This window comes from Sinocyclocheilus rhinocerous, unplaced genomic scaffold (genome assembly GCF_001515625.1).
Source record: "Sinocyclocheilus rhinocerous isolate Xijiao unplaced genomic scaffold, SAMN03320098_v1.1 scaffold1157, whole genome shotgun sequence".
NCBI lineage: Eukaryota > Metazoa > Chordata > Actinopteri > Cypriniformes > Cyprinidae > Sinocyclocheilus > Sinocyclocheilus rhinocerous.
The window spans coordinates 1,172,051-1,182,897 of record NW_015631716.1 but is presented as its reverse complement, the minus strand read 5'-3'; the positions used below and the strand labels follow the sequence as shown (position 1 = coordinate 1,182,897).

The window sequence follows — 10,847 nt, the reverse complement described above, 5'->3', positions numbered from 1 at the left end:
TGTTTAAACGAGGCGTTTTAGGAGGGCGTGGACGAGTCTTAACTTTTATAAAGAATAGCTCTTTGGGTTTGAGACTTAAGTCTTTGCAACTTTAGGGATCTTATCTATTCACGAACAGCTTATAACACTCCAAAGAGAAAGGAAAACTTGAAATCGCATCATATGACCCCTTTAAATGCTCAAAAGTAAGCGTCACTTTTTGCTCGTTCTTCTGGTACGGTGTATATCTGGTTGCCACCTTGCAATCTGCATTCATGATGAAGAAACGGTGAAGAAACTTCAAACGCACGAGTGAAAGGAAGAGAAAGGTTAAGGGATTATATAACAAAAGACAAAATTATCTCATATAATGCTTTAAATGACTTGGAAAAATGTCTTTTATGCATTTAGCGGAAAACTATGAGCACAGTCTGAAAATGTGTCTGGTGTCGTTAGCCTTCGGTGTTATAACTCAGAGAAGTTGAAGCATAGGATGAGAGCCTGAGGTGCAACCCAGACTGACATCTATACATGAGTATAACAATTGCCTTCACTGTCTTCAAGTCAATGGAGTGAGATAAAACGTGACCTTTTAAGAGAAGGAGGGAAATGTGGTCTGGGTGGAATTCAAAGGATGATGTATTGTTTTAACTCATCCAACTAGTTATCTTTAAGTAAGACAGAGGTAGAAGACTGTGAATAATATGAGAGTGTCTTCCCCGACTAGGCCACAGCGCTTCATATTTTTTTAGAGCATTGCGAGGCCGTCCTGATTGTTTAGATTTTATTTGCATTTTTCAGTTTTGTTATTTCAAGTTGTGCTGAGCTATGATGAGTCAGCCTGCGGGCCAGGAGAGATGAGTGAGAGTGAGCTTCTTGGCTCATGACGCTGCGATGACATACTGGATTGCATTATGAAGGGGAAAAAAATAAAAAACAAAACAAATAAATAAATAAAAAAAAACAAACAAATCAGGTGATTCATCATTGCTAGTCATTGTCACCACAGAGTAAAACCACAGAGATTGCTTTCCCACTGTAATCTGTTATTACTGATAACAAGGAATTATAAGTAACAAACCAGTAAATTACAGTAAATTAACTTAAGCTTCAAAATTCAGATGATTTAAATGTTAAACAACAGCAACGTTTCAACAGAAGTGGGCCAAAAGTTATGGAAAACTTGGTAACACTTCAGTATAGGGACCAATTTCTCATTATTAACTATTTGCTTATTAGCATGCATATTATTAACATATTGGCTGTTTATTAGTACTTGTAAAGCACTTATTCTGCATGACCATATTCTATATCCCTAATCCTACCCAATACCTAAACTTAACAACTACCTTACTAACTATTAATAAGCAGCAAATTAGGAGTTTGAGGCAAACGTCATAGTACCGAAAACTTAAAATTGTGATGTCTAGCCCTAAGATAAGAAAAAAACAAAAAAAAAAACAGAAATTCATAAACTCCTGAAAACTATGGAAATTTCTAGAAGTGAGTATAAAGTTTAAAGAAAAAAAAATGTCATCTGGTAGAAAACTCAATAAAATGTTTAGTGAGATTTATTTATTTTATTTTTTTTTCCAACTGGAAAAGTCATGAAAATTCAGTGGTCAAAAGGTGTAATTTTGGAGCTTTATTTCATGGCACCCACAACCATTTTCACAGATTTATCATAGTTCAGGAGCAATTATTAGCAAAATACAGCTATTAAATGGATACTTGTAACCATTTCTGGCTTTAAGATGTTTTTGTTTTATTTTATATTAAAAATTATTTTGAAATCCCCAAATACTTCAGTAGAATTTGAATGCCCAAAGTTCAATTTGTGCTTTTGATTTGTGCACAATTGATACGGCTATTAAGAAGTGAGACCTTGAGAGCTTCGAATATCTTCAACACAGAAAGTGACATACAGTATGACGAATTTACAACTAAATCTAATAAAGTCAAAGTCCTAAGGAAGCCATCCAGTACACAGTAGACGCATCCCTCAGGCTTACTGTAATTCAGTCTTGTTCAGTCAAAAATTTAGGTTAAAAATGAGGTGCTGTTTCTGTTTGGTATTTTCAGTTGGGGTGTGTAGAGCTGCTGTGGTTACTATTACATATGCAGGCATGTGGACAGGTAACTTTCGGATGTCTCAGTAGTTGTGTTCTGTTATATAGAAACAAGACATGGAATGTCAAGATCCAGGGAGTGACTGTGCTGTTGCAAAGCGACTGTGGTGGAGAGCCTACATGTCACATGTCTGAGGAGCTGTGATTTGGTTGGTGTGATTGTTGAGGAACAGTCACAGCATTCTGTTTGATTGACCTGGGGAAGGATGGAGTACAGACTGATGTGATGTGCAGATGATCACAAGTCCATCTGCAGCCAGTCAGATACGTATTCATAAACCAGCAGCACGACTGCACCTCCTATATTCAGAAAGTAAATATCAGTTAAAGGGCATGGATAATTGTCATATGTTAAAGGGATAGTGCACCTAAAAATGTAAATTCTGTCATCAATTATGCATCCTCGTTCCAAACCTGTATGACTTTCTTTATTCTGCTGAACACAAAAGAAGAACCAAAACAGTTACTATTGTCTTTTAGTGTACGCACAAAAAACACTGAGACATTTCTCAAAATATCGCCTTTTTCTTTCCACAGAAGAAAAGAATGTGAGTAAATGATGACAGAATTTAAATTTTTAGGTGAACTATCCCTTAAATATAGGAAAACTATGTACTTATTTATGCTACCTGGTCCAAGTCTCATTATCTTGGGAATCAGTCCTTTTGTGTAAGGCAAGATATTTGAAGAAAACACACACACACACACACACACACACACACACACACACACAGGCATCAGTTACATTTATTATAATTGAATGATTTGAATTGCTTTCTCCTGTGGAATACAAAAAGAGAAATTCTGAAAATGTTAATGCTGCTCGGTTCCCTACAGAATGTAGTGACACCAATAGCACATTAGAGTATGATAAAAGTAGTCTATACTACTTGTGCATATTCAAGGTCTTCTGAAGCCATGCGATTTGTACGAGTTATGGACTAAAATGTAAATTGCTATTCAAATGTCAACAACACCAAATGCAATTGGTTATCGCAAGGCAAGTTTGAACACGCTTAAATTTAGGCTTTTATTTACATTGACAAACGCACATACATAGATCTCATCAAATATGGCAAACAGAAGGTCAACCTTGCTTGATGCATGAGAACATAAAACACAAAATCCCTTTAAAATGTGATCATTTTCTCACATAAATCTATCATGTGGCTTCAGAAGACTTAGAATGTGTAGTCAAGTCACATTTATTAGCGCTTTATACAATACTGGTTGTGTCAAAGCAGCTTTACAGAGTCAAACAGGAAAATAATTTGTCAATGATGCAATAAGACAATAATAGAGTAATTTTTCAGCTAAAGTCAGTTCATTGATGATTCAATGATGTCATCACCCTAGTCATATGGATGAATTTCTTGGTACATTTATGATGCATTCATGTCCTTTTTGGAACTTGAAAATGCACTTTGTATGGATAAGAGCAGCATTAACATTGCTTTAAACATCTTCTTTTGTGTACCATTGAAGAAAGTCATACAGGTTCTGAATGACACAAGGGTGAGTAAATTACAGAATTTTCTTTTTCTTTTTCTTTCTTTCTTTCAGCTGATCTATCCCTTTAAGGCATGTCCTTTTTGGAACTTGAAAATGCACTTTGTATGGATAAGAGCAGCATTAACATTGCTTTAAACATCTTCTTTTGTGTTCCATTGAAGAAAGTCATACAGGTTCTGAATGACACAAGGGTGAGTAAATTACAGAATTTTCTTTTTCTTTCTTTCTTTCTTTCTTTCAGCTGATCTATCCCTTTAAGATAATTCATCTCTCTCACTCTCTTTCTTTCTCAGACTTGGTCTGTCTGTAAAGCTGGAACAGGTATAGGGCACTAATAGCTGATTTTGTTGCGTACCTGCCCTAATGTGTTCAAGCTGATTTCTGGCAGTGGGCCTGGCGGTCTCTCTGTCCCAGCCTCTGTCCTCTGCTTGTGCTGGTGTTAATAAGGCTTGAGCCACTTCCTCTCTGCCCCGCTGTCTGATTAGACTGACCCGCTGAGCGCCGCGCGCCTCGTTAGGACCTGCTTAACGACGTCTCCCATAGGGACTACTAATTAGCCAGGACTGTGTCGTGTTAGAGGGCTGGACAGGATAGGGTACCCTCTCAGCACCCCTAAAACTAAAACAGCTTCAGTGTCTCTCTCTTTAACCCACTTAAACACACACGCACCCTGCCTTGCCCAAGATCAGGCCTCCATTCTTTGCCTCTAATAACAAATGAGTTGCCGTTCCCTTTGTACAGAGTGAACGGGGCCAATCAAGGCCCTGAAGGGCCATAAAACTACTGATTCTCTCTCACAGCTTCCCATGAGGCCTGTCAATTCAGATGGAGAGAGAGAGAGAGAGAATAGTGCTGTGGGCACTATTAGAGTCTTCACTAAGAAACAACAGCCCACGTCAGAATCAATACAGTGTTTACACAATGAATTTACACAAGTTACAATAGCATGGCAGCTGATCTCACGCTTGTTGCATAAAATCTTCCTTGAAGTGCCATTTTTGAGCATTAGTTCTTGTTCTTATTTGTCATCATATGCTAATTTATATATTATAAAACAACAGCAGTATTTTTTCACATGTTAATAGGCAGTGAATCAGGTTTGTTCATTTTTAAATTTACTTTTATAAAGAAACAATAACAAAAGATCATGCCAAACTATTTGGCATAAATGTAGCCCCTAATTTTGTTTTTTACTTTATGGTTAAAAAATATTAAAATTCGTTTTAAATTAGAAATTAAAAACATGCTCATCACAGAACATGTGTATTTAAGTCGTTGTGTATGAACTGCATTTTTAATTCATTTTTGTATACTTTATTAATAGACTTTATATAAAAAAATCAGCCTTTCACCCATTATTACTGTCTTGAGTTCTAGGATGTGAAATGCACATGGTAAAACATGTCCATATCCATTTTATGGATCCAGATCAAGTATCTAAAATGTTATGGAAAGTTTATGTAATTCAAATCAAGATCTAGACAAAAGAAATGACACAAAGTACATTAGTGCTCATTTTCCAGCATATAGCTCAGAACAAAAGGACAACATAATTATACTGAGATTTAGAGGGTGCTTAAATATGGTGGGTTGTCAAAACTTGCCCTTTTGTCCCCTGAGGGCAAAGGATAAACAAAAATATTGTAGAATTTTTCTTGTAGTTGAACCTCATAGTTCTGGTTGGTTTAATGCCTCTTGTCGGGTGTAATTTTGACACCTGTAATTGTAGGGTGATGGTGTAGACTCAGGCCTTACCCCTCCTCACGGTACACAAGAGCCATGCATGGTCTGAAAGCAGCTGCGGTACTTGATCTCCCCTGGAACGGACTGAGGACCCTGGATACGGCTTTTAGCGACATCGAAAGGAATGTTCACGCAGGACGAGACCTGACACCAAACCGATAGCAAACTTTCTCATGAATTCCAGTCGAGGGTCCTGGCATACAGACAGAGAGATAAATTCAAGGTAGAGAGAGCAATAGCTTTGCTATAGCATGGGAACTATCTGGAGTTTGATGATTAATGATGATCAACACACATTTCCTGTATGTGAAGAACACAAACAATGCTTTACTTTAATGTTTGCTGAAGATGTTAAAGGAATATTCTGTAAATTTAAAATAAAATTTGACATTAAATTTGTAAAATAAAGTGGTCTGAAAGTCTAAAAGTTTACTTTTAGATGTAAAGTTAAAGGAATATTCTACAAGTTACAGACAGCACTTGTGGGATGATTATTTTGACTCGTCCCTCAAAAAAAAAAAAATTATGTTGAGGCACTTACAATGGAAGTAATTTAAAAGCAGAAATAAAACTGGTTATAACTTTACAAAGGAAAGGTTAATAAGTAATTGTATTCACACTAAAATCATTTTAACACACATATTGTTTATTTCTTGCCACTACATAATTGAAACAATGAGTTAACTTTACAAATTGGCCCCATTACCTTTCATTGTAAGTGCCTGACTATACCTAATTTTTTTCTTGAATTAAAAAAAGGGACAAGTCTAAATAAATTGCTGAAATAAGTGATGTTGATTGCACTTAACTGGACTATTCCTTTAATGATAAAACAATAACTGTTTGATGACAGTTTTATTGGCATTTATACGAAAATGCAAATTAACGAACACAGAGACAATGTAGGGCGATAGGAGCTAATAAGCTAATAGGAGCTAATAAGGAGAGATATGAAAATGTCAATGGAAAATATGCAAGCGAGTGATCCAGCAAGGGAGGACTAAAGAAAGAAGTGAATAAAGGGGGCACAGAGTCAAGGATGTAAATGTAAAGCTGAAATAAAACCTCAGATCATTTTATGGTAGCAGGGCACAGATTAGAGTTTCATGAGAAGAGCGAGGCTTTACTATTGGCTGAAACAGGTCATATGACCAAGGGCAAACTTTGAGAGAGGATTTATAAACAGAGTTCACGCAGGCAGACTGGGAGGCATATGGGGACAATTTGGGTAATTGGGCTGCGACTCGACACTAGTTACTGTACCAAAAGAAGCCTGAACCAGAACAGCTCTGACATCTAATTGGCCAGAATATTTTTTACAAATGACAGCAGCCCAGCAGCGACACGCAACATTGACAGCTAAACCTGAACGTCGCATTGTAGGGGAGGAGCATCGATGTGTAACAACAGCGCTCCGCCTTATGTATAGTTTCCACACGAAACACTCCCTTCATTGCTATTACATTTGTAGCACACTTTCTCATAGAAAAGAGTCGCTGGTTTCATAGCAAATGCTCCTTAAATCTCGGAGCCTGTGCAGGATTTGATTTGACACCCCTGGAGAAGGATCATTGATTTGGATCCTAATCCCAAGTGAATGACTGGCTTCTTTGAAAATACTAAAGAAAAGTAAATGCTCCACCTAAAAAACCATATGCTTCCCTGAGATTTTTTTGCAATAGACAGTCAAATGAGTAAATCTAATGCTCCAGTTTATACATGTGGAGCAGGCGTATGGTAACATTTCCATTAAACAAAATTAACTTTGTTTGGGAGTTGAGCCCTGCCGGATGTGTAATCGGAAACTTTGAGGATGTGATGGAGTGCAAACAGGGAAGGTATTAGTGAGGTTTATCTTAGCAGCTCCTCTCCTCCTCCTCCCTCTCCTTCTCTCTCTCTCGCTCTCTGTTAATGTGCATGACTGATCCCTCCTTTAATTTGATAAGCTACATGTTCAGTCATCAGCCTGTGAATAGGCATTAAAAAAACTCTGGCTTTCATACTACTTTTAGACTTGCAAATGTTTTACGAGATGAACAACATTGTACAATCACTTTTCGACTTATGAAAGTGATTTATTCATGTGAAGTGAATACATGTGAAAGATAAATGTGGGCCTTTATGTATCATAACTAAATATATGAAATATGCATGTAATATAAAGCGAAATGTTTTTCTTACACATTTACAAGAAAACATACAATTAAAAATTAAATAAAATCAAGATTTCTGTTTGGACAGTCTTGTCAATCTTTTCAATATAGATCATGTCACCCCATGTTGAAATTAACATGATTCTAATAGGTGACCTTAAATGAGAAAAAGTCAAGAGGAAATAAATAGTTTAACCAATTTTCAATAAATTAAAAGAAAAAAAATGAATGTGAGTCAAATTGACCCCAACACAACAGCGGTCAATTTAATTCAGCTAAAAGGTCATGCCATGATGTATCGATCTCTACTGGTCACATGTCTTTTGATTTGTCACACACTGTGTTGGAAAGAAAGACGGAGACTTGGATCAGAGAAACAATCTTTATTAAATCCAAAACAAGGGGTAATCCACACTAGGAATGACTGTGACACACGAACATGACATTAGTAGACCCGACAAAGACAGACAGCACAGATTTGGACTTAAATACATGGGGTAACGAGGGTAATTACAAGACAAACCTGGATGACATGAACACAATCAAGCACGGGAGAAACTGTGTCACGAAGCACATGGGGAGGGAAAACACAACAAAACAGGTTCATATTCCTGACATATCGCCCCCCTCCCGGAAGGTGTGTTCTCGCGCCGTAGAAACAACAGAGGGAGGGACAGGTGGGAACTTGGGAGGAGGCTCAGGAGGAGGACGGGCACCCGGGAGGGGGCCGGCAGACATAGTTCTAGGTGGAGACGATGGAGGGTGGAGCCTGGGCGGGCCAGGCAGAGACAGGAGGGGCTTGCAGCAGGTGGAGCCAGGTGGGACCCAGGCCACAGCCGTAAAGGCGACCCACGGTGGAGCCGACAGAGGGAGGAGCCATAGAGGAGGAAGTGCTGACGACTCCAGGGGGCCGACCAACGGCGGCAGAGTGGGTGGTGGAGGAGCGCGAGGTGGAGATGGAGAGCCGATGAGCCAGGGCAACGAGGAGGATCTGGAGGACCACGGCGGAACAGGTGGCTCAGGCGACCAATGCGGAGGCGGGGAGTCTGGGACTCAGAGGCTGGAGGCAGAGGCAAGGGATTCTCCAGCCACGATGACGATGGAGACTGGCAGACCCACGGCGATCCCACTGCAGAGATGGTGGGCTGAGGGCGAGCAGAGTGTCTGCCAGATGACAGCGGTGGAGGAGGCAGGAGCGGGAGGGTGGGTGGTCATTTGTGAGCCTCCGGGCTCTCAGGGCTGCACTCAGGAGCAAAAGTTCTCCCTGGGCCGAACTTGGTACTGGAAGCCCTCTCTGTGTGGGACTCAGAAACGGGAGCCCTCTCTGGGCAAAACTCAGGAACAGGAGCCCTCTCCGGGCCCAACCCAGGAACAGGAGCCCTTCCCTGGGCTAATCTCGGGAACAGAAGCCCTCTCCGGGCCGATCTTGGGAATGGAAGCCCTCTCTGGGCCGAACTGGGGAACAGAAGCCCTAACTGGGCCAGACGTGTGGACAGCAGCCCTCTCTGGGCTTGACTCAGGAACAGAAGCCCTCTCTGGGCTGGAATCGGGAACAGAAGCCCTCTCTGGGCAAAGCTCAGGAACAGGAGCTCTCTCTGGGCTTAATTCAAGAACATGAGCCCTCTCTATGCTTAATTTAGGAACAGGAGCCCTCTCTGGGCTAAACTCTGGAACGGAAGCTCTCTCTGGGCTGGAATCGGGAACAAAAGCCCTCTCTGAGCAAAACTCAGGAATAGAAGCCCTCTCTAGGTTTGACTCGGGATCAGTGGCCCTCCCTGGGCCAGACGTGGGAATAGCAGCCCTCTCTGGGCTTGACGTGGGGACAGGATTGACAGAGGGCTCAGATGAAGGAGGGAGGAGAATGGACATGTCTGCATATATATCTGCCTCCCAGTCTAGTAGGTCCCCTTCAAAGTCCAGCAGTCCCAGATACACAATAAGCTCACCCTCAGCCATGGTGCATGGCTCGTCGGTCACGGCGGGCTGAGGCACTCCATCATCGGTGGGCTCGGGCTTGCGCTCCACACAGCAGGGTGATGGGGGGCTGGGCTCTGGGTCTGGCTGTGCTCTGGATCGGGGACAGACGCTCTCCAGACACCGTATGATACCTTCCCTCCAGCTCAGTCCAGTGGTGTCTAGGAGGTCGACAGGGCGGTGGTAATTTGCCCCGATCCAGAACAGTGAGTCAACTCAACCGCATACTCTAAGAGGGGAAGGTCCTTACAGGCTAGGGAGATGAACAAAGCGGTGAGGGCATCCATGGGGGAAAACACAGGAAACAAAAGAAACACTGAAAAAAAACGGAGGGAAAACATGCAGTTACATTTTTTGTGAGGTCGGGTCTTCTGTCACACACTGTGTCGGAGAAAACGACGGAAACGTGGATCAGAGAAACAGTCTTTAATAAATCCAAAACAAGAGGTAATCCACACTAGGAAAGACTGTGAGACACGAACATGACATTAGTAGACCCGACAAAGACAGACAGCACAGACTGGGACTTAAATACCTGGGGTAACGAGGGTAATTACAATATACACCTGGATGACATGAACACAATCAAACACGGGAGAAACTGGGTCACGGAGCACATAGGGAGGGAAAACACAACAAAACAGGTTCATATTCCTGACATGAACTCTGGAATGCAGTGAAATTCAAAATGTCTTCAGATAAAGTCAATAAAACAAAAAGTGTAGTGTGACCATCCCATAATAGGTTGCACTTGTACTATGTACTGTACTATGTACAGGGCAACTTGTATCTAAACAGGACTTCTGAACGTTGTATGAATGTGTGTACAAGTACGTTTCCAGTAAATATTTAAGGAAAACCTAATTTTCCTTTGTATTATATCCATGTTTCTTATAATAGTAAGATATGATTTTATAGAGCTGCATTTATCTTTTACATGTAACATGTAAAAAGCTACTTTCATCTCGCCGGATCCACTTCGGACCCAGACCCAGCCCACCATCTCCCCGCGGTACGGAGCATGAGCCTGAGCCCACCGATGACGGAGAGCCATTTCCCGCCGCGATCCGCGAGCCAGAGCGAAGCCAAGCGACTGAGCGGAGGATCGCCTCGGATGTTGAGCCCAACCCGTCAGACCAGGTGCGAGAGCCGGTGACAGTGCCCACCACGAGGGAGCAAGCCGTGGACGGTGTGAGTGTGGAGAGGAGCTCCGCCCCCTGCATCATGGCTAAGGGTGAGCTGACTATGGCGGGACATAAGGGCCAGAATATGGAAGGAATTCAGTGTCAAAACGAGGAGGAGAGACCTCGGACTCCTCAGTTTAGCCCAGGAAGGGCTCCCGATCCCCTGTCGAGCC

At 41.4% G+C, this 10,847-nt stretch overlaps 1 pseudogene; it reads right to left on the bottom strand.

Moving 5' to 3' along the window:
* Nucleotides 1-2,037: 2,037 nt before the first annotated feature.
* LOC107741873 (mitochondrial 2-oxodicarboxylate carrier-like) overlaps nt 2,038-10,847 on the bottom strand; it is a 103,117-nt pseudogene continuing 94,307 nt past the window's right edge.